At 46.3% G+C, this 21,263-nt stretch overlaps 2 non-coding genes across 2 annotated transcripts; both read left to right on the top strand.

Annotated features, from left to right (window-relative positions):
- Nucleotides 1-1,256: 1,256 nt before the first annotated feature.
- Nucleotides 1,257-1,389, top strand: LOC136156447 (small nucleolar RNA SNORA33). The gene has a single exon (XR_010660999.1). It is a non-coding gene; the product is annotated as a small nucleolar RNA SNORA33 (small nucleolar RNA).
- A 15,145-nt stretch (nt 1,390-16,534) lies between these two features.
- LOC136156641 (U6 spliceosomal RNA) lies at nt 16,535-16,641 on the top strand. The gene has a single exon (XR_010661133.1). It is a non-coding gene; the product is annotated as a U6 spliceosomal RNA (small nuclear RNA).
- The last annotated feature ends 4,622 nt before the right edge of the window (nt 16,642-21,263 follow it).

Below are 21,263 nucleotides of genomic sequence, written 5' to 3'. Positions count from 1 at the left end.
GAGTAGGGCCCTGGTCCCCTTCTGCAGCCTGGCACCTCCATTTTAGACATCTGCACTGTACCCTACACTTTTTCTTCATGGGGATTCCCAAGTGGTGCAGTGGGAAAGAATCTGCCTGCCAAAGCAAGAGACGAAAGAGATGCAGGGTTCGATCCCTGGGTCAGGAAGTTCCCCTGGAAGAGGAAATGGCAACCCACTCTGGTATTCTTGCCTGGGAAATCCCAGGGACGGAGGTGCCTGGTGGTCTACCGCCTATGGGCTCGCAGAGTCGGACACTGCTGAGCATGACATGACGCAAGAGTAGTCATCACAGATGTAAGCAGACATTTATTTATTGTATGATTGATGATTTAGTGCCTTTCCCTCACGAGGTTATAACTTCCAGGGAGGCAAAGCCCACGTCTGTCCTATCCCTCTGTACCTCCTGCACCTCACGCAGCGCTGGACACACCACAGACGTTCAATCAACGTTGGGAGGATGAATGGCTAGAAGAGGAATCTCCGTGAAAGCCCTGAGCGCAGAGGTGGGCAGAAGGGAGCAGAATGCAAGCTAGACTGGCCGTGCTCCCTGACCCGAGGCTCGCCTCCACCCCAGCACTTCCCGCCAGCCTGGCAGCAGTGGTCATCATGCCCCTGGGCAGGCAGTGGGTGCCAGTCAGCTGTGAGGCAACTCAGAACCCTCTGATTGTGAGAAAAACAAATGAGATCACCTTCAGGGGTTGAGATTCATCCTGAGATTCTCGGAAATCCCAAGGAAGCGTGGGCAATCAGCTACATGAAATTCTGACATGTGTGACCACAGGGTTGAACCTGGAAGACATGACAGCAAGTGAAAGAAGCCAGATCAAGTAAACCACTTATGTGAGGTACCCAGGGCCGTCAAATTCATAGAGACGAGAAGTAGAATGGTGGTTTCCTGGGGCTGAGGGGAGGGATGAGGAATTAGGATGTAAGGGTACAAAGTTTCAGTTGGGAAAATGAAAAGGTTCTGGAGATGGACAGTGGAGATGGCTGAACAACAGTGTGAGTGAACATAATGCCACTGAACCATATGCTGAAAAATTGTTAAAGTCAATTTTTGTTTGTTGTTTTGGCCACACCTTGTGGCCTGTGGGACCTTAGTTTCCCAACTAGGGATTGAACCCATGTTTCCTGTAGTTGGAAGTGCAGAGTTTTAACCACAGGACCACCAGGGAAGTCCCAGAGTGAATTTCCTGTTATGTATATTTTACCACAATTTAAAAATTATGTTAAACAAACTCAATCAATGAATCTGCTTACCTGAATGTGTTTCTGCAGAAATTTGGAAAATGCTTGTAAGAGGAAAGCCATGTCATGAGCCTTAAAAATACTAAAAGTCATTAAAGATCCTTGAAAATGGCTATGACATTTTTTTTAAATTTATTTATTTTAATTGGAGGCTAATTACTTTACAATATTGTAGTGGTTTTTGCCATACATTGACATGAATCAGTCACGGGTGTACATGTGTTCCCCATCCTGATCCCTCCTCCCACCTTCCTCCCCATCCCATCCCTCAGGGTCGTTCCAGTGCACCAGCCCTGAGCACCCTGTCTCATGCATCAAACCTGAACTGGCGATCTATTTCACATATGGTAATATACATGTTTCAATGCTATTCTCACAAACCATCCCACCCTCGCCTTCTCCCACAGAGTCCAAAAGTCTGTTCTTTATATCTATGTCTCTTTTCTTATCTCACATATAGGGTCATCGTTACCATCTTTCTAAATTCCATGTATATGCGTTAATATACTGTATTGGTGTTTTCCTTTCTGACTTACTTCACTCTGTATAATAGGCTCCAGTTTCATCCACCTCATTGGAACTGATTAAAAATGAATCATTTTTAATAGCTGAATAATATTCCCTGTAAGACATTTTAATGATGGAAAACATTGTTAAAAGACGTATGCTAATTTTTGTTAAAGTTTTGCTTTAACTAGTGCTAGCAACTTAGCCAAGTTCCCAAATGTTAGAAAAATTGTTTTTTCATTTTTTTTTTTTAGGGTTATGGCAAAGAGTTTCAAGCCAAGGATGTCATCAAGGAGTACTTCAAATGCAAGAAATGATCAAATTTAAAAAACGGAGCTCTTGTTCCTCAAAAATAAAATAAAAATATGTTAAACAGTTTAAGAATGGTATCACATACAGTAATTCAGTCAAGAGCTTTTTATAAGATTTCAAAAGCTTTCAAAAGATTTCAAATATGTCATATTCTTATAAATTGCAGCTCCATTGCATGTTCAGTTAGATATCTTTTTTTGATAAACATGGAAAAACTGAAAGACCACCACCACTCTGGGCCCCAGAGATTGCAATACACCAGGCCACTTGGAGCCCTGGGGCACCCAGACTGTGCCATTCAACAGAGAATCTGAGGTGGGTTTTTTTTTTTTGGCCTCTCTTCCCTGGTAGCTCAGACGGTAAAGAATCCGGCTGCCAATGCAGGGGACCTGCCTTCAATCCCTAGGTTGGGAAGATTCCCTGGAGAAGGGAAAGTCTACCCACTCCTGTATTCTTATCTGGAGAACTCCTTGGACAGAGGAGCCTGGCGGGCGACCGTCCATGAGGTGACAAAGAGTTGGACATGACTGAGCGACTAACACATCAAATATTAGGAATTCGTGTTGGATACCAAGTCATCTCAGACCACAGGCCTTGATCACTTTCCAGGAGTCACAAGTTGTATTAACTGCATGTAGAAATGACTGTTTCAGGACTGCTTTCCTCAAAAGCAGTGTGATGTTTGACATGGGTGTGATATTTGACGTGGGTGATAAAATCCAGTGAGGGAACAAATAGCCTTTTTAACAAATGATGCTGGGATGACGGGGTAGCCACACACAGGAAAGTGAAATTTGAGTCCTACCTCACACCCTAGGTAAAAACTAATTCAAAATGAATCAGAGACCTAAATGAAATAACCAAAACTGTAAAACTCTTGTGAAGAATACAAAGGGGTAAATGTTCATGACTTTGAGTTAGACAAAGCCTTTTTAGATGCGACATCAAAAACTCAAACTAGAAAACATAGATAAGCTAGACTTCATCAAAAGTTAACACCTTTGTGCTTCAAAGATTATCATCGAGAAAGTGAAAAGACAACCCACAAAATGGGAGAAAATCTTTGGAATTATATCTGTAATATGGGACTTGTAGCCGGAATATACAAAGAATTCTTACAAGTCAATATACAAAAAAACTCTTACAACTCTTACAAAAACAGACAATCCAATTTTAAAATGAGTAAGGTATCTAAGGAGATATTTTTCCGAAGAAGATATACAAATGGTTAATAAACACACGAAAATATGCTCAACGTCATTAGACATTAGGAAGATGCAAGTCAAAATCACAAAGAGGAATACATTTAATGCCATGGAATTATACATTTACAAGCAGTTAAAAAGATAAATGTCATATATATTTTATCACAATAAGATAAACACAATAAGATACTACTTCATACCTACTAGAATAGCTGTTATATATATGACAGATCATAACAAGTGCCGGCAAGAATGTAAAAAATTCGGATCCTCATACATTGTTTTTGTTTCAATTTTTGTTGGAATGTAGTTGATTTGGGCTTCCCTGATGGCTCAGTGGTAAAGAATCCACCTGCCAATGCAGGAGATACACAGGTTCAATCCCTGGGTCCGGAAGATCCCCTGGAGAAGGAAATGGGAACCCATTCCAGTATTCTTGCCTGGGAAGTTCCATGAACAGAGGAGCCTGGTGGGCTACATACAGTCCATGGGGTCAAGAACTTAGTGACTCAACAACAACAAACAAAAGTAGACGAATGATTACCTAGGACTGAGTGGACAGTGGGAATAAGGGAAGGGAAGGATTGCTGATGACTGGGAGCTCTTCTATGGGGAGATGAAAATATTCCACAATTTATTCTGGTGATATTTGAGCCACTCTGTGAATATAATAAAAAAAAAAAAAAAAAACATTGAATTGTACACTTCAAGAGGATCCTTTCATGGTATGTGAACTATATCTCAATAAATCTGTTTGGAGGGCTTCCCTAGTGGCTCAGATGGTAAGGAATCTGCCTGCAATGCAGAAAACCTGGGTTTAATCCCTGGATCTGGAAGATCCCCTGGAGAAAGGAATGGCTACCTACTCCAGTATTTTTAAAACGTTGGTGGGAGTCGGAGAGCTGTGGCCACAGGAAGGGTTGAGAAACGCACAGTCTCTTCTTCGTTCTCAGGACAAATGTCTGTTCTTTGTCTCCCTTTCTGCCCTGCCTCTTGGGAACCTCATCGAGCTATTGCTACATCTCGCCAACCTTTCAGAGGATATTGGGGCTGCCCCGGGGAACCACTGTGAACACTATGCTGAAACGGACTTCCTGGGAATGCCTTGGCCATCTAAACTGCAGAGTGAAGCTGGGTCTCAGCTGATTCTGCTGACGGCGTTGGAGCCGGTCCTCGGGTGAGTTGACACCTTAGCCCTGCTGTTGACTTGCTATGTCATCCAGTAAGTTCCCGACCGACCTGATCAGTGCCAAGTGGGAACCAGGGTCAAATGAGCCTGAGGGATTCTTCTTGCTGTGGGCATTTTTTTTGTAAAACGACAGTAACTTAATATTTGCACATCCTTTTTTACACATGGATGTTATCTTAGCTGACCCCGTGGAATAGATATGATCCCAGTGCAGATGTGGAAATGGGGCCTCGGTGAGCCGAATGACCTTCCCAGAGCCGTCCAGCTGGCACGGCGGTGCTGGGCCCCAGGCCCAGGCCTTTGGCTTTGCTGACTCCAAATCCTGCGTTCATTCCTCTCCATGGGACTCCCTTGTGACGACATTTCTTTCTATTTCTAAAATGCCTACGACAAGAAAACAACTTTCAAATTGCTCCCGACTCCTGCATTTCCCTCAGCGCCTGGAGACAGCCCCTCTCTGGCCGTCGCTCTCTGGCCATCTGCCTGCTGGTGGCCTCTCGCCGACTTCAGTGCTGCAGAGCATCGGGGCCTTTGGTTTCACCCACCGAAACAGGGCCAGGCTGCCTCACCCCGTGACGGTGCTGAATGTCTGCAGGAAGGGCTGAGGTGGGGTGGAAGGAGAATCCAGTTCCTTTTTTCTTTTTTTTGGGGGGGAGTATAATTGCTTTATAATGTTGTTAGCTTCTGCCGCACAATGAAGTGAATCAGCTATATATATACATATATCCAGGCTTTCCTGATAACTCAGTTGGTAAAGAATCCGCCTGCAATGCAGGAGAGCCCAGTTTGATTCCCGGGTTGGGAAGATCCACTGGAAAAGGGATAGGCTGCCCACTCCGGTATTCTTAGGCTTCCCTGGTGGCTCAGCTGGCAATGTGGGAGACCTGGGTTTGATCCCTGGGTTAGGAAGATCCCCTGGAGAAGGGAAAGGCTACCCACTCCAGTATTCTGGCCTGGAGAATTCTGTGAACTGTATAGTTCACGGGGACGCAAAGAGTCGGACATGACTGAGGGATTTTCACACGTACATATATACATATATATACACACACATATATATGCAAGTATATGTGCTAAGTCACTTCAGTCATGTCCAACTCTTGTGATCCTATGGACGGCAACCTGCCAAGCCCCTCTGTCCATGGGATTCTCCAGGCAAGAATACTGGAGTGGATGACCATTTCTTCCTCTAGGGGATCTTCCTGACCCAGGGATCAAGCCCACACCTTACTTCTACATGCATGGATAGGTAGGTTCTTTACCACTAGCGCCACCTGGGAAGCCTCTGTGTGTGCTAAGTCGCTTCAGTCATGTCTGACTCTTTGTAACCCTATGGACTGGAGGCTCCTCTGTCCATGGGATTCTCTTTGCAAGAATACTAGAGTGGGTTGCCATTTCATCCTCCAGGGGATCTTCCCCACCCAGGGATTGAACCCATGTCTCTCAGGTCTCCTGTACTGGCGGGTTCTTTACCACTAGCGCCACTTGGGAAGCCTGGGAGGCCTATGCACATGCACACAGGGCTTCCCTGGTAGCTCAGACGGTAAAGAAGCCACCTGCAATGCAGGAGATTTGGGTTCAATCCTTGGGTCAGGAAGATCCCCTGGAAAAGGGAATGGCAACTCACTCTAGTATTCTTGTCTGGAGAATCCCATGGAGAGAGGAGTTTAGCAGGCTACAGTCCATGGGATTGCAAAGAGTTGGACATGACTGAGTGACTAACACACACACATACACACATATGCTTGGGGTTCCTTGGTGGGCTAGTGATAAAGAATCCACCTGCCAATCCAGGAGACCTGGGTTTGATCCCTGGGTAGAGAAGATTCCCTGGAGAAGGAAATGGCTACCCACTCCAATATTCTTGCCTGGAGAACCCCATAGACAGAGGATCCTGGCTGGCTACAGTCCATGGGGTCACACAAGAGTTGGACATGACTTAGCGACTGAACAACAACAACAGCAACAATATATATACGTGCATACATACCCTCTCCCTCTCGGCTTCCCTCTCATCCCGCCCCTCTCACTCCACCCTCCTAGGTCATCACGGAGCACCGAGCTGAGCCCCCTGTGCTATACAGAAGGTATGCTCACTTTCATTTTACCCATGGTAGTGTAGTTATATTAGGCCTAATCTCCCAGTTCATCCCACCCTTCCATCCCCAGCCCCCACCATGTCCACACGCCCCTTCTCTACATTTGCGTGAGATTCCGGTTCTTTCCAAAAGAACTTGAATCCCTGGTCTTTTCGTATGGCACGCAGGACTTCATGACCTGGCCCCGGCCACCCCTGTAACAGCCCAGAGTCCTACCTAACCAGCTTAGCCTTCCCAGAAAGTGCCGCGTGCTCCTATCACTTTTGCACACATCGACCCCTTCGATCGTTCTTTACTTCTCCATCTCCTGAGCTCCTGAGCTGTCCTACAAGATGCCCCAGAAGAACCTTCTCCTCCAGGAAGCCCCCCGCCCCCCAGCTCCCTTCTGCTCCCTACCCCATCCTCCACCAGACATCCAGTGTGAGGACCATCAGAGCGGAGGCCGTTGGCATCACCTCCCCTCCACCCCATCCAGGTGGCTCCACCGGGCTGGTGCTCCCATCCTCCAGCTGCTGAGAGTGAGGGCTCCGAGGCCTTGCGGCCACCCCAGCTGTCCCCTCATGCGGAGGCTTGTCCTTGGCCCGCAGGAGGCTTCTTGCCAGTCAGGTTGCCACTCCCAAAAGCCAGTAGCCAAAGCCTGAAAGAGCCATTGGAAAGGCCTGTCTCTTTGACTCGCGGGGAACCATTGCATAGCTGTGTCCAGAGCCCACCCATCCCTACAGACACACATACACACACCACACACACACACACACACACCCTCTGGACCCAGTCAAGGCTAGACTGACCTGAAGTCTCCTGCTTGGCAATGACTTCCTTCACTCCTCCCCCAGGGGTACCTTCCTTCAGTAATGCCCAGGTCCCTGTGCCATCACATTCCGTTATGATGAACAATTTTCTTATTGTGTCCAGATCAGACTCTGTGCTCCCTGAAGGCAGAGACAAAATCCTATTCACTGGGGTGCCTCACCTCTTAGTTGGGGACCTGGCAGAGAGCAGGTGCTCCGTATTTGTGCTCCATCCAATTTCTGAGCAGTTGTGGCAAGCACTCCCCGTATTCCCGTCTCTGTCTCCCCCATTTCCTGTCCTTCAGGACCCCCTCCTAACTGAGCCTCCCTCTTCTCTTCCTCCCCTACCCTCCAAGTGATAGATAGATTCCCCCAGTCCTGCTCTTTGACCCTTAGATTTGAAGGAAAGAGATGGGCAGAGCTGGAGAGTGGATGGAGCCAGGGTGGGGACACTGCCCGCCCCTCCCCGGGGCCAGCAGGGTGGGGGTCACCAGCTCCCACTGCTGCAATGGATTTCCGCTTCCTTGCTTTCTGAGCTTCTTGACTTCATAAACGCTTTAGGAGCTGTGGTGGCTCCCACTCTTTTTCATTCATTCCACCCACTCGCGGCACCAACCCCGTCACAGGAGGAATGTCTTGGCTCCCAGGCTTATTAACTTTCCTGGCAGCATCCAGCTCACGTAGCCGCTGAGTCAGTGCGGTGTCAGCGGCCGGCGAGGGAGGCCGAGAGAGGCTGACTCAGATGGAGCGGGTGGGTCTCGGCGGAGGCCTCCTCCTTTGCACAAAGCAGAGGAGCAGGGACCAAATCCCCCCGGAGAGGCTTGCCCTGGGAAGGCTTCTCTCACCTAATTCCCCACAGTCAATGGCGCGCTGTTATTGTGGCCCCACGTCCATCCTCGTCATTTCCCTCTGCAGCCCCAGCAGCCCTTGGGCTTCCAGAAGGTAACTCAGCAGCACCCCCCATAACCATGATGATTGGTCCAGGGCCAGACGGGTGACCTGTCAGAGCCAAGGAGCGATACTGAGACTCAGGTTCAAAATTCTGGGACAAAGGTGCTTGCTCCTTTTAGCTGAACTTGAAACCAGAGAGGATAGTAGGATTAGAGCCGCTGACTCCAGCTTGCTACCAAGTGAAATCTGAGACGGAAGCCACCCGTACAGAAGAGAGAGAAATGATGAGAAACTGAATCTTGATTTTATCTTGGAGTCCTGAATGTAGCCATACTTGAAGCTGCATTAATACAAGGACTTTTGGACTTAGTAAAAGAAGCTGCCTGCCAATGTAGGAAACAGAGGCGACACGGGCTGGATCCCTGGGTTGGGGAGATCCTCTGGAGGAGGAAATGGCAACCCATTCCAGTATGCTTGCCTGGAAAATTCCATCAACAGAGGTGCTTGGTGGGCTGCAGTCCATGGGTCGCGAAGAGTCGGACAAGACAGCACCGCAGCACACTCAGCATACTCCTTTTACTTAAGTCAATCTAGGTTGAGTTTTCTGTCACTTTCTTGTTGAAAGAATTCTAATCAATGCAGGCATTTGCTATGCTATTTTCCCAATTCTAAGACATGCATGAGTGTGAAAGTTGCTCAGTCGTGTCTGACTCTTTGTGACCACATGGCCTATACAGTCCATGGAATTCTCCAGGCCAGAATGCTGGAGTGGGTAGCCTTTCCCTTCTCCAGGGGATCTTCCCAACCCAGGGATTGAACCCAGGTCTCCTGCATTGCAGGCGGATTCTTTACCCGCTGAGCCACAAGGGAAGCCTAAGACATGCAGAACTTCCTATATTTTAATATCTCTGATATTAGGAGCGTGTCTTAGAATCAAATGTCAAAGTCCTGATGGAGACATCATTGTTTGCAAATGTGGGAAATTGAGCGCAGCGGCCATATTGTCTTCCCGTCCTCTGAGTTGGATGCACTGTTGGTACGCCACGTACTGAATTTGGTGGTATTTAAAATGTCTTTGAAAATATCATGGTGTGATTCAGCATTCAGATAAAAGTGATGGCAGGGAAAGGCAGGGATATGGAGCAACAGGGAGGGAAACTGATACCAACGAAACAGAGTTTTCTCTTTAGAGGGATGACTACTATTCTCTTATGAAACAACAGCAAGTGCTTGGCAGACCCTAAGGCAGGAAGAAGATGAGGGACAGGCAGGAGATGGTGAAGGACAGGGAAGCCTAGTGTGCTGCAGTCCATGGGGTTGCAGAGTTGGACACGACTGCGTGACTGAGCCACAAAGGCAGAAAGACAAACTAGGGACAGGAGTCGTGTTACATTTTGCTCCTAAAATGTGGGCAAGAAGTTGGCTATCTGCACGGGAGCTGGTGCTCAGTCGCTTCATTCAGGCCTGATGCTTTGTGACCCCGTGGACTGTAGCCCGCCAGGCTCCTCTGTCCATGGGATTCTCCAGGCAAGAGAACCGGAGTGGGTTGCCATTTTTCCTTCTCCAGGGGATCTTTCCAACCCAGGGATTGAACTCGCTTCTCCTGCATTGCAGGTGGATTCTTTACCGCTGAGCCACCAGGGAAACCCACACACCAAGCATCGGAACCTAATCAGGAGGGGTTGCCAATCTCGCGGAAGAGATAAGAGAAATCTCCAAGCCAGGAGAATCGCCGTGACTGGTTCATGACTTTTCCAGCACTATCGTTAAGACATGTTATCACCATACAGTAGGTGTTTTTTTGCTTGTTTCTTAGTGGTACATCTTATAACCGGTGGAATGTGTTATCACTCTCATTTTGCAGAAGTGCTGTTAAAGCCACTTGCTCAATAGATGGATCTAGAGATTGTCATACTGAAAGAAGTAAGTCAGACAGAGAAAGACACATACCATATGCTATCACTTATGAAAGTGAAAGTCGCTCAGTCGTGTCCAACTCTTTGAGACCCCAGGGACTATACAGTCTGTGGAATTCTCCAGGCCAGGATACTGGAGTGGGTGGCCATACCCTCCTCTAGGGGATCTTCCCCACCCAGGGATTAAACCCAGGTCTCCCGCATTGCAGTCAGATTCTTCACCAGCTGAGCGACAAGGGAAGCCAAGAATACTGGAGCGGGTAGCCTATCTCTTATCCTGAGGATCTTCCGGACCCAGGAATCAAACCAGGGTCTCCTGCATCGCAGGGGGATTCTTTACCAACTGAGCTATCAGAGAAGCCTGCTATCACTTATATGTGGATTCTACCAAAAAAAAAAAATTGATACAAGTAAACCTATTGACAAAAGTAGAGAACAGACTCAGGCTTACCGAGGGGGAAGGAGGTGGGGATAAACTGGGAGATCGCGATGGACGTGTACACACTATTATATATAAAAGATAATGAATAAGAGCCCGCTGAATAGCACAGGGAACTGTATTCAGAGCTCTGTAACGACCTCTACGGAAATGGAGTCTAGGAGAGAGTGGATATATGTATATGTATGACTGATTCACTTCGCCGTACAGCAGAGACTAACAGAACATTGTAAATCAACTGACTCCAGTAAAAAGTTAATTTAAAAAATTAAAAATAAAATGCAAAATAAGTAAATCAAGTCACTTGCTCAGTGTCACAGGCTAGATCTGACACCATGAGCCTGATCGTTACATGACACACACACCCCATCCTGGGAGGGCCCGGGTTCTCAGCAGTCAAGGAGGGTGTAGAACTGAGGACACTCCTACCATCCCTAACCTATCATGTGAGTGTCCTGGCCTAGGCTGGCTGAGAGGATGTGGGATCAGGTGGCTTCCCTGTCCTGGCCTCCAGCACTATTTGTTCTCAGCTCGAGTTCACTAGCTCAGCCTTAAGAATTCTCACCTGCGCCCCAATGAATTTCTGTGTCTATAGTTTTGAGTAACACCAGTAAGCTGTGCTTGGATTGTAGTTTTTCCTCCTCTAAGCACTTTTTAACATCTTTGCATAAAACAAGACTTCCATAAAGATAATATACTCATTTCTTCATAAACGAGGTCATAATGACATTCCTATTAGAGTTATCTTTCTACCAAAGCTAATAGAAAAAAAAATAGATGCTGTTTACCAAGAGGTAGCGACAGACTGTGGTTCAGTTTACAGACGCTGGATGCAGACTTGAGCTCAAAGCCTGTTCTGCCACTGACTAGTTGTGTGACGCTGGGCAGGTCACTTGAACACTCTGTTTTCTCATTTGTATAATTAGGAAAATAACAGTAAGCAATAGCTTCCATCTCACAGAGATGCTGTGAGGCTCAATGGGATCATGTATATACAGCCCCAGAGCCTACATGCACACTAATTTATTTCACAACATTGAGGCAACCCTGACCATGTATGGGCACTACTGTTTTCCTAGGACATTTCAGGGGACGGTTGTAAGGATTAGATAAGTCAATATCTGTCAGGTACGAACCTCATCTCCTAGACTCAGCATGGCTCAGTGATTCCTCACTTCCTCCTTAGCTCTTTTATGCTAAATTTAAAGAAGACATTTTGTCTTAAGTTATCTAGTGGGCATGTTGGTGTGATTTTCCACCATGACCAGAATGATAACATTCATTATTTATTGTCTTTGCCCATCCTCCACTTTGCCCCAAATAAAATTGTGAGCTCCAGGAAGCAGAGGCTTTTACCTTTGTTCACTGATGAAACCCAAGTACCTAGACCAGCACTTGGCTTATAATAGGTATTTTAAATTTTTAAAAATTTATTTATTTTGTCTCTTCTGGGTGTTTGTGTTCTTTGCTGTATATGGGCTTTCTCTAGTTGCAGCAAGCAGGGGCTACTCTCTAGTTGCGGTGCATGGGCCTCTCACGGCAGTGGCTTCTCTTGTTGCAAAGCACGGGCTCTAGAGCTCGGGCTTCCGTACTTTCAGAGCAAGGGCTTAGTTTCCCCATGGCAGGTGACATCTTCCCAGACCAAGTCCCTTGCATTGGCAGATGGTTTCTTAACCATTGGACCACCATGGAAGTCTTCTCGTTGTCATTATTTATTCAGCCAGTGGACAGGTATTTACTGAGCACCTACTATGGGCCAACTCAGACTTGGAGAAGTGCATTGCTGGTGAGAAGGGGCACGGGCCTCCCAAGAGCTCCCTAAAAGATGGGTAGGCACTTGCTGCAGGGCAGGTGGGAAAAGCAGGCCTTTTGAGAGGCAACAGACTCTGGGTGATGAAATAAAATTCATATTTTAAGGTAAGACAAGAAAAGTTTAAGCAAAAATTTTCTCTGCTTGTTTGGACATCCTCTCCTCCAGTGTGCACTAGGCATCCGCATTATGTGTTAATCAGACCTCCCCCACGGCGGGGTCTCCTGCTCAGTCGCTTCAGTTGAGTCTGTAGGGTTGTGACCCTATGGACTGTAGCCCTCCAGGCCCCTCTGCCCATGGGATTCTCCAGGCAAGAATACTGGAGTGGGTTGCCATGCCCTCCTCCAGGGGATCTTTCCCACCCAGGGATCGAACCCACATCTGCTGCATTGCAGCCGATTCCTAACTGCTGAGCCATTGGGAAAGCCCAGCAAACACTCGATAAACCATAAAGATCTACTTTTCTTTTTCTGGCACCAGCCATATAACTCCGTGGAAGATGGCATCATTTAAAAAATATTTCACTTATTTATTTACTCATGTGGCTGCGTCGGGTCTTAGTTGCTGCATGTGGGAGATTCCGGGAGGGGTGACACCCCGGGACCCTCACCTTTCCCATTCCCCACTGTGTTGCAGTGTAACTTGAAGATTCTTTTCACCCAGGTGGTTGGCAGAATCCTAGCTGTCCTCAGGTCTTCTGGTGGGGGGGTGGTGCTTACTTCTCCCCCATTTATCAATGAATTTTCTTCCTGAACAAATAAACAGTGCTTCTCCTGAAAGGAATGCCAGTGAGTATGATTTTCTCCATCTCATCACCATCTGGTTTATGCCACAGCCTTTAAAAAACATATATTTATTTTTAAAAAATTTAGGGTACACTCTACAGCATGTGGGATCCAAGTTTCATGACCAGGGATTGAACACATGCCCCCTGCTTTAGGGGTGCAGAGTCTTAACCACTGGACCACCAGAGAAGTCTCTAGGCCACAGCTTTAAGTTCTTTATTTTAATTCTCATTAATCATCCCAGCCCTTCAGAAAAGGCAGAACACACTGTGTTGTGGAGAGACAGACACAGGAGAGAAGCAGAAGCAAGAAGCTCTGGGCTGGGGTCTTCGGGAAGAAGGTGACATGGCCCAGGCAGTCCAGACTCTGACCCACACGGAGGGACAGGGTGGCCCCCAGCCGTGCTGGGGGTGAGGGACCCACACCGACAGTGAAGACTGGGCAGACCTGAGCGGACGGCCGCACTCCCGCCGTGAGTCAGAGGAAGCAGAGGCTGAAGGCTGTTACCATAGGCGTGTTTAGCCCTCATTTTACACAGGACAAGACTGACCTCCAGGGACACGTGGTAAATGACCCGAGGTTGCCTGGCCAGCAAGGCGGAGCCAGGCTGGGAACCACACCTGCCCCTCTCTCTGCCTCTCTGCTCTTGAGTTTCTTGCGAAGCGTCTGTTTCCTACTGCTTTCACCAGGCGCATTTGGTTCACCTTTGGGTGTCTGTGATTGATTAGCATGACTCTAATCAGCATTTTTGCTGCTGGTTTTTACTGCACTGCAGTTTTCTGAGACTTGGGGAGCAGCCAGGCCTTGAGTACCCCTGTCCATTCAAGCAAGACAAGCTAACCACTTGAGCATGAACTTGTAGAATAGCAGCCCCTACAGGCATGGAGTACATCAAGGCTGTATATTGTCACCCTGCTTACTTAACTTATATGCCGAGTATATCTTGCGAAATGCCAGGCTGGATGAAGCACAAGCTGGAATCAAGATCGTCGGTAGAAGTATCAGTAACCTCAGATATACCGATGACACCACTGTTATGGCAGAAAGTGAAGAGTAACTGAAGAGCCTCTTAATGAAAGTGAAAGAGGAGAGTGAAAAAGCTGGCTTAAAACTCAACATTCAAAAAACTAAGATCATGGCATCTGGTCCATCACTTCATGGCAAATAGATGGGGAAACATTGGAAATGGTGACAGACTTTATTTTCTTAGGCTCCAAGATCACTGCAGATGGTGGCTGCAGCCATGACATTAAAAGATGCTTGCTCCTTGGAAGAAAAGCTATGACCAACCTTTACAGCATATTAAAAAGTAGATACATTACTTTGCCAACAAAGGTCCGTCTAGTCAAAGCTATGTTTTTTCCAGTAGTCATATATAGATGTGAGAGTTGGACTATAAAGAAAGCTGAGCACCGAAGAATGGATGATTTTTGAACTGTGGTGTTGGAGAAGACTCTTGAGAGTCCCTTGGACAGCAAGGAGATCAAACCAGTCAATTCTAATGGAGGTTGGTCCTAAATATTCATTGGAAAGACTGATGCTAAAGCTGAAACTCCAATACTTTGGCCACCTGATGTGAAGAACTGACTCATTGGAAAAAACCCTGATGCTGGAAAAGATTGAAGGCAGGAGGAGAAGGGGGCGACAGAGGATGAGATGGTCGGATGGCATCACCGACTTGACGGACATGAGCTTGAGTAAGCTCCGGGAGTTGGTGATGGACAGGGAAGCCTAGCGTGCTGCAGTCCATGGGGTCACAAAGAGTGGGATACGACTGAGCGACTGAACTGAACTGAAGAGGCAGGGAAAACAGAACACTGGCCTAGGCAGGTGGGACTTCTTAGGGAGAGAAACCAGTACAACTGGATCTCCGACTCAGACCACAAACAGAGCTCCTAACTAGTTGCTGGAGTCTGCACCTCCCCACCAATCCCAGTTTGCGATTTGCCCCTGAAGCAGAGGGCTTCAGGCATGGCTACCCAGAGGTGTGAATGATATCCTGAGAACCTTGCCTCTCTCCTCGCCTGTTGGTCCTGCTTGTCATTGCTAGGGTTTATTCCTAAGTCGCTTAGTTGCTCAGTCATCTCTGACTCTTTGTGACCCTTTGGACTATCCCGTGCCAGGTTGCTGTCTTCATGGGATTCTCCAGCCAAGAATACTGGAGTGGATGGCCATTTTCTCCTCCAGGGGATCTTTCTGACTCAGGGATCGAACCAGTACCTACTGTGTCTCCTGCACTGCAGGCAGATTCTTTACGGGCTGAGCCATCAGGGAATACCTTTATTCCTAAGTCTTCTCTTGCCACCTGACCAAAAAGTGGCCACTGGGAGCCCTAAGCCTACCTTGTCCTCATGGCTTATGAAGTTAGAGGAGAAGACAGCATCTCTTCTTAATGACTCTGGCTAGAGTCCCAGCCAGGGAGCATTTGGACTGGTCTGGTTTGGTTGCTTCCCTCTCCCTGGGTATGCAGTAGGTTGGCCAGAATTTGATTGTACGGGCTCTTTGGATTTGAAGCGATGCTCAAATCCACGTAAAGAGTACAGACTGAGAAAGATTTCAATGAACTAGGCGTGGGTCATTCCACAGAAGGTCTACAGAGCTGGCATTCGCTTGACCTTCCGGGTGCCACCTCCTGGCAACATCTGTTTCAGCCAGATGTCTTCTGGCTTCAAAGGATAATGCAAAACTCAAATGAGTGTAAACAGAGAGGAAATGTATTTATTAGGTCACACAACTGAAAGTCCAACAACTGATCAGCCTCCAGGGGTGATAAAATCAGCTGCTCAATAAAGCTGATTGAGGGGGAAACAAGGGTCATTTCAACAAATGATGCTGGGACAGCTGAATGTACACGCACATAGATGAATGTAAACCATCACCTCATGCCATGCGCAGAAGCAGACTCAAAATGGATCATGGACGTAAATGTAAAAACTAAAACTACAAGGTTTCTAGAAGAAAATGTATGAGAAAACCTTCATGACCTTGATTTTAGGCAAAGATCTCTTAGATGCAACATCAAAAGCACAACCTAAGGGACTTCTGTGGTAGTCTAGTGGTTAAGAACCCACCTTGGAATACAGGGGACACAGGTTCAATCTCTGGTCGGGGAACTAAGATCCCACATGATGCAGAGCAACTAACAAAGCCCGCACACCACAACGAAAGATCCTGCACAATGTACCTAAACCTGACACAGCCAAAAAATAAATATGCATTTTTTAAGAAGCACCATCCAAAAGAGCATAAGAAAAAACGTATAAATTGGGACTTTATCAACATGAAAACTAGCTTCTCAAAAGGCACCATTAAAAAAGTGAAAGAGTGCTCGCTTCGGCAGCACATATACTAAAATTGGAACGATACAGAGAAGATTAGCATGGCCCCTGCGCAAGGATGACACGCAAATTTGTGAAGCGTTCCATATTTAAAAAAAAAAAAAAAAAAAAGTGAAAGATAAGCCACAGAACTCAATATTTACAAATCAAAAATTTAGCCGAAAGGGAAATTCCCTGGTGGTCCAGTGGTTAGGACTTTGTGCTTCCACTGCAGAAGTAATGGACTCAATCCCTGGTCAGAGAACTAAGGTCCCCATGCTATGGGGTGTGGCCAAATTTTTAAAAATATAAATAAATAGATGTGCATGCTTGCGAAGTCGCTGTGACCCTATGGACCACAGCCTGCCAGGCTCCTCTGTCCATGGGGTTCTCCAGGCAAGAATACTGGAGTGAGTTGCCATTTCCTTCTCCAGGGGATCTTCCCAACCCAGGGATCAAACCCACATCTCTTAAGTCTCCTGTGTTGGCAAGCGGGTTCTTTACCATTAGTGCCACCTGGGAAGCCCCCAAATAAATAGATACTTAAATAAATAAACATATACCATATGTTTATTATTACCATATGACCCAAGCAATACCACTCCTAGGTATCTATCCAAGAGAAATGAAGATGTTCACAGCAGCATTGTTCTCAACAGCCCCAAACGAGCAGCACTGCAAATGTCCATCAGCTTGTGAATAGATCAACATGTTAACAGACAATTATCCTCCAAATGAAATTTTTCTGTGCAAGGTAGTTTAGAACACTGGTTAAAGGACTCTGGACTTACTTGCTTTGTACCCTCAACACACTTTAATTCCCTGAGCCTCACTTTTTTCATCTATAAAACTGAAATATGAATACTTACCTTGTACAATTACAGAGAGAATTAAATGAGGGAATGTAGACACTGTACCTCAATTAGTGCTCAAAACAGCTGTTTCTGTATCAATTTTACTTGAACAATTAGGGGAAAGTCATAAAATTTAAAAGGGAATTTAATTACTTACTTTTATATGAAAACAAAACCAGATAACACATGTATATGGTCATCTCGTATATGGAAAAAAATACATATATGACCCATACCTCACATCATGCCAAAAACAATTTCTAGCAGGATTACAGATCTGAAGCTAAAATAAATAAATAAGTAAAGTTTTTAGAAGAAAACATAGAAGACTATCTCTGACTTTGGAATAGGTGGATCTTTTGCAAACAGGGGGGCTTCCTAGTGGCTTAGAAGGTAAAGCATCTGCCTGCAAAGCAGGAGACCCGGGTTCGATCCCTGGATTGGGAAGATCCCCTGGAGAAGGAAACAGTAACCCACTCCAGTACTCTTGCCTGGAAAATCCCACGAACGGAGGAACCTGGCAGGCTACAGTCCATGGGGTTGCGAAGGGTCAGACACAACTGAGCAACTTCACAACTTCACTTGCAAACAGGAAACAAAAAATGTCAATCATGAATGAAAAAAACCTTTAATGAATTCTATGAAAACTAAGAAACTGTATTCATCAAAAGACACCATTAAGGGAGCAAAAAGACAACTCACAAATATTCTTTCTATATATATCTGGTAAAGGTCTCAAAGTCAGAATTTTAAAAGAACTACAAATCAATAAGGAAAAGATAGAAAACCCAAGAGAAAAATGGGCAAAGATTCTAACAGACACTTCAGAAAAGAAGCTATACAAATGCCAAATACAGAAAGGTTCTTAACTTCATTACTCTCTAGGGAAATGCAAATAAACTACAGTATAATACCACTCCACTTGAAAGTAAAAAGGATAAAAAAATATAAAGTCTAGACAAAGATATGAAGGAACAAGAACTCTCTGAGTGGCAGTTGCTCTAATTACTTTAGAAAGCTAACTAGTAGTAGATACTAAAGCTGAAACTATGCCTCCCCTATGACCCAGCAAATGCACTCTCAGCAGAAATATAGGCATTTTTTCTATTTCAATAAAGGTGAATCATCTTTGCGTTTTAATATCTGTCTTGCTAAGAATTAATTTTTATGACTTTAAAAGGGTATACTATGAGTTAGTTACTGCTACAATAATTCTACAAACCAAGCCGCTCTACAATTCACTGGCTCACAGGTCTATGCTGCTGCTTATTGCTTCAGTCATGTCCAACTCTTTGCAACCCCATGGACTGTAGCCCAACAGGCTCCTCTGTCCATGGGGATTCTCCAGGCAAAAATACTGGAGTGGGTTGCCATGCCCTCCTCCAGGGGATCTTCCCAACCCGGGGATGGAACCCAGGTCTCCTGCATTCCCGGTGGATTCTTTACATTCTGAGCCACCGGGGAAGCCCAAGAATACTTGAGAGGGTAGCCTATCCCTTCTCCAGGGGATCTTCCTGACCCAGGAATCCAACCAGGGTCTCCCGCATTACAGGCGGATTCTTTACCAGCTGAGCTACCAGGGAAGCCTTCGCAGGTCTATAGGTCAGGTAGAAAGTTCTGCTGAACCTGGCTGTTGTAGACATGTCCATGTTAAACAAAAGACATGGATATGAATGTTCGTAGCAGCAGCGTGCTGGAACAACACACTGAAACAACCCATGTCAGCTGACTGGATAAATTTATTTTAATAGATTTATACCATGTAATGAGAATGAACAAACTATAATCACACACAAAGATTATGGCCTAATCTCACTAACATATCTCACAGTAAAATAAACCAGACTTAACATACCTTAGAGCGTATCACTTCATTTATATACAGAACAAAAATGGAACTAATCTATGCTGTTGACATCAAGACAGAGGTACCTCGGGGTGGCAGTGAACAGAGGGGGCATGACGGGGACTCTGGTCTTGTTCTCTGTCTTGATCTGGGTGCCAGTTAAGTGTGTGTTGGCTTGTGAAAATCCTTTGCGCTATAAGATCATGATAATATCCCTTCTCTGTACACTTCTGGAGTGTCTATATGTCGATAAAAGGAAACAGAACAAAATCAAATATGGATATATTATGACATCGAACTCAAAATATGCCCAAACAAGAGGCTTAAGGCCTGCTTGCTGCTGGCCTTCTGGCGTCTCCTAGCAGGGCATGTAATCCTTTCTATGGAATTTCTTTGGCGGGAACATCTGAAGGAACCACTTCCATTTCCCGTGGTGAGGTTTTGAGGGCCATCGTCAGGAGCCCTCCACCCAGAGCTTCTCGAAGGGGCTGGGGTTCCGGGGTCCTGGGCCAGAGCTCACAGGACTGGGGCGAGGCCAGTGAGAAGTGGCAGGGCAAATGCATGGTCAGAGCCTGTCTGTTCTGTACTTAAAATTTGGATACTTTGCTCATCATTTTTGCCATTAATTTCGTTTTCTTTTTTTAATTATTGTCTTGATCATCGAGTGTTTTCTTTTGGTGTCCACTTGAAGTTTGTGTCTGATTCTCCTCGCCCTAGCCTATGACAGCCTGGTTGGTCAGCTTTCATTTAAGAAAAAAAGAAAGAAAAGTCTCTGCTAGTTTTTATTTTTGAAGCAAAATCTTTATGTTCCCCAAGCTGTAAGAAGTTTCAGTTGGGTTTCACTCTCACCCTTTTACGTGTTCTTTCGTCTAAGGAGTAAGGGGCTAACAACTTTTCACCACCAGGAGGCGCCAAAGAACCGTTGAGAAAGTCGAACTCTCAAGGTGTCAGCCTGGAAGATGTTCCCCAGGCTGGATTCCTTTTCTCTGACAAAAACCCATCCATTTTGTGATTCGCTGTCTCTCTACAAGGGACTGTCTTCAGGAGGCTCCAAATACATGAGCCAAATTCAATATAAGAGTATGCTTGGATTCTGTCCCCAGAATATCCAAGTAAGAATATTTATATTGGCTGCAATGATCAGAAAGCCAGAAGAAAGTCCCATGGGGGTTTGAGCTCGTCAGACTTGAGTTTAAATCCTGGCTTGTGTAATGTGGGGCCAGGAATCATGATAGGGTGACCAACCCTCTGGATTTGCCTGGGGTCGTCCTGGTATGGGGCTAGCCAGGTGGCTCAGTGGGTAAAGAATCCGCCTGCAATGCAGGAGACCTGGGTTCAGTCCCTGGGTCGGGAAGATCCCCTGGAGGAGGGTATGGCAACCCACTCCAATATTCTTGTCTGGAGAATCCCCATGGACACAGGAGCCTGACAGGCTGCAGTCCATGGGGTTGCAAAGAGCCGGACACGACTGGAGTAACTAAGCACGTACACACATCGTGGTTTTAGCACTGAAAGTCCTGCAGCTCATTCTCTCAGTTCCTGCAAACGATTCGCTTGACCCTCAGTTTTTCTGATCTGTAAGATGGACATGGGCTTCCCTAGTGGCGCAGTGGTAAAGAACCCGCTTGCCAATACAGGAGACCCAGGTTTGATCCCTGGGTCCAGAAGATCCCCTGTAGTAGGAAATGGCAGCCTACTCCAGTGTTCTTGCCTAGCTAGGCACTCCCATGGACAGAGAATCCTATAATCCATAGGGTCACAAAGAGTTGGACAGGACTTAGCGACTAAAAAACAAGATGAACATGATGTCAGTACCTACCACTGGGGGAGCTGAATGAGAGAATGATGTACCTAGTAGGTGCTGAATGAAAGAAGCTGCCTGCAATGCCAGAGACACAGGAGACCTGGGTTCAGTTCCCAAGTCAGGAAGATCCCCTGGAGGAAGGCATGGCAACCCACTCCAGTATTCTTGCCTGGAGAATCTCACAGACTCAGGAGCCGGGAGGGCTACCGTCCATGAGGGCCGCAAAGAGTCA

This window comes from Muntiacus reevesi, chromosome 1 (assembly GCF_963930625.1).
Source record: "Muntiacus reevesi chromosome 1, mMunRee1.1, whole genome shotgun sequence".
Classification (NCBI taxonomy): domain Eukaryota; kingdom Metazoa; phylum Chordata; class Mammalia; order Artiodactyla; family Cervidae; genus Muntiacus; species Muntiacus reevesi.
This window is presented reverse-complemented; position numbering and strand designations above follow the sequence as displayed.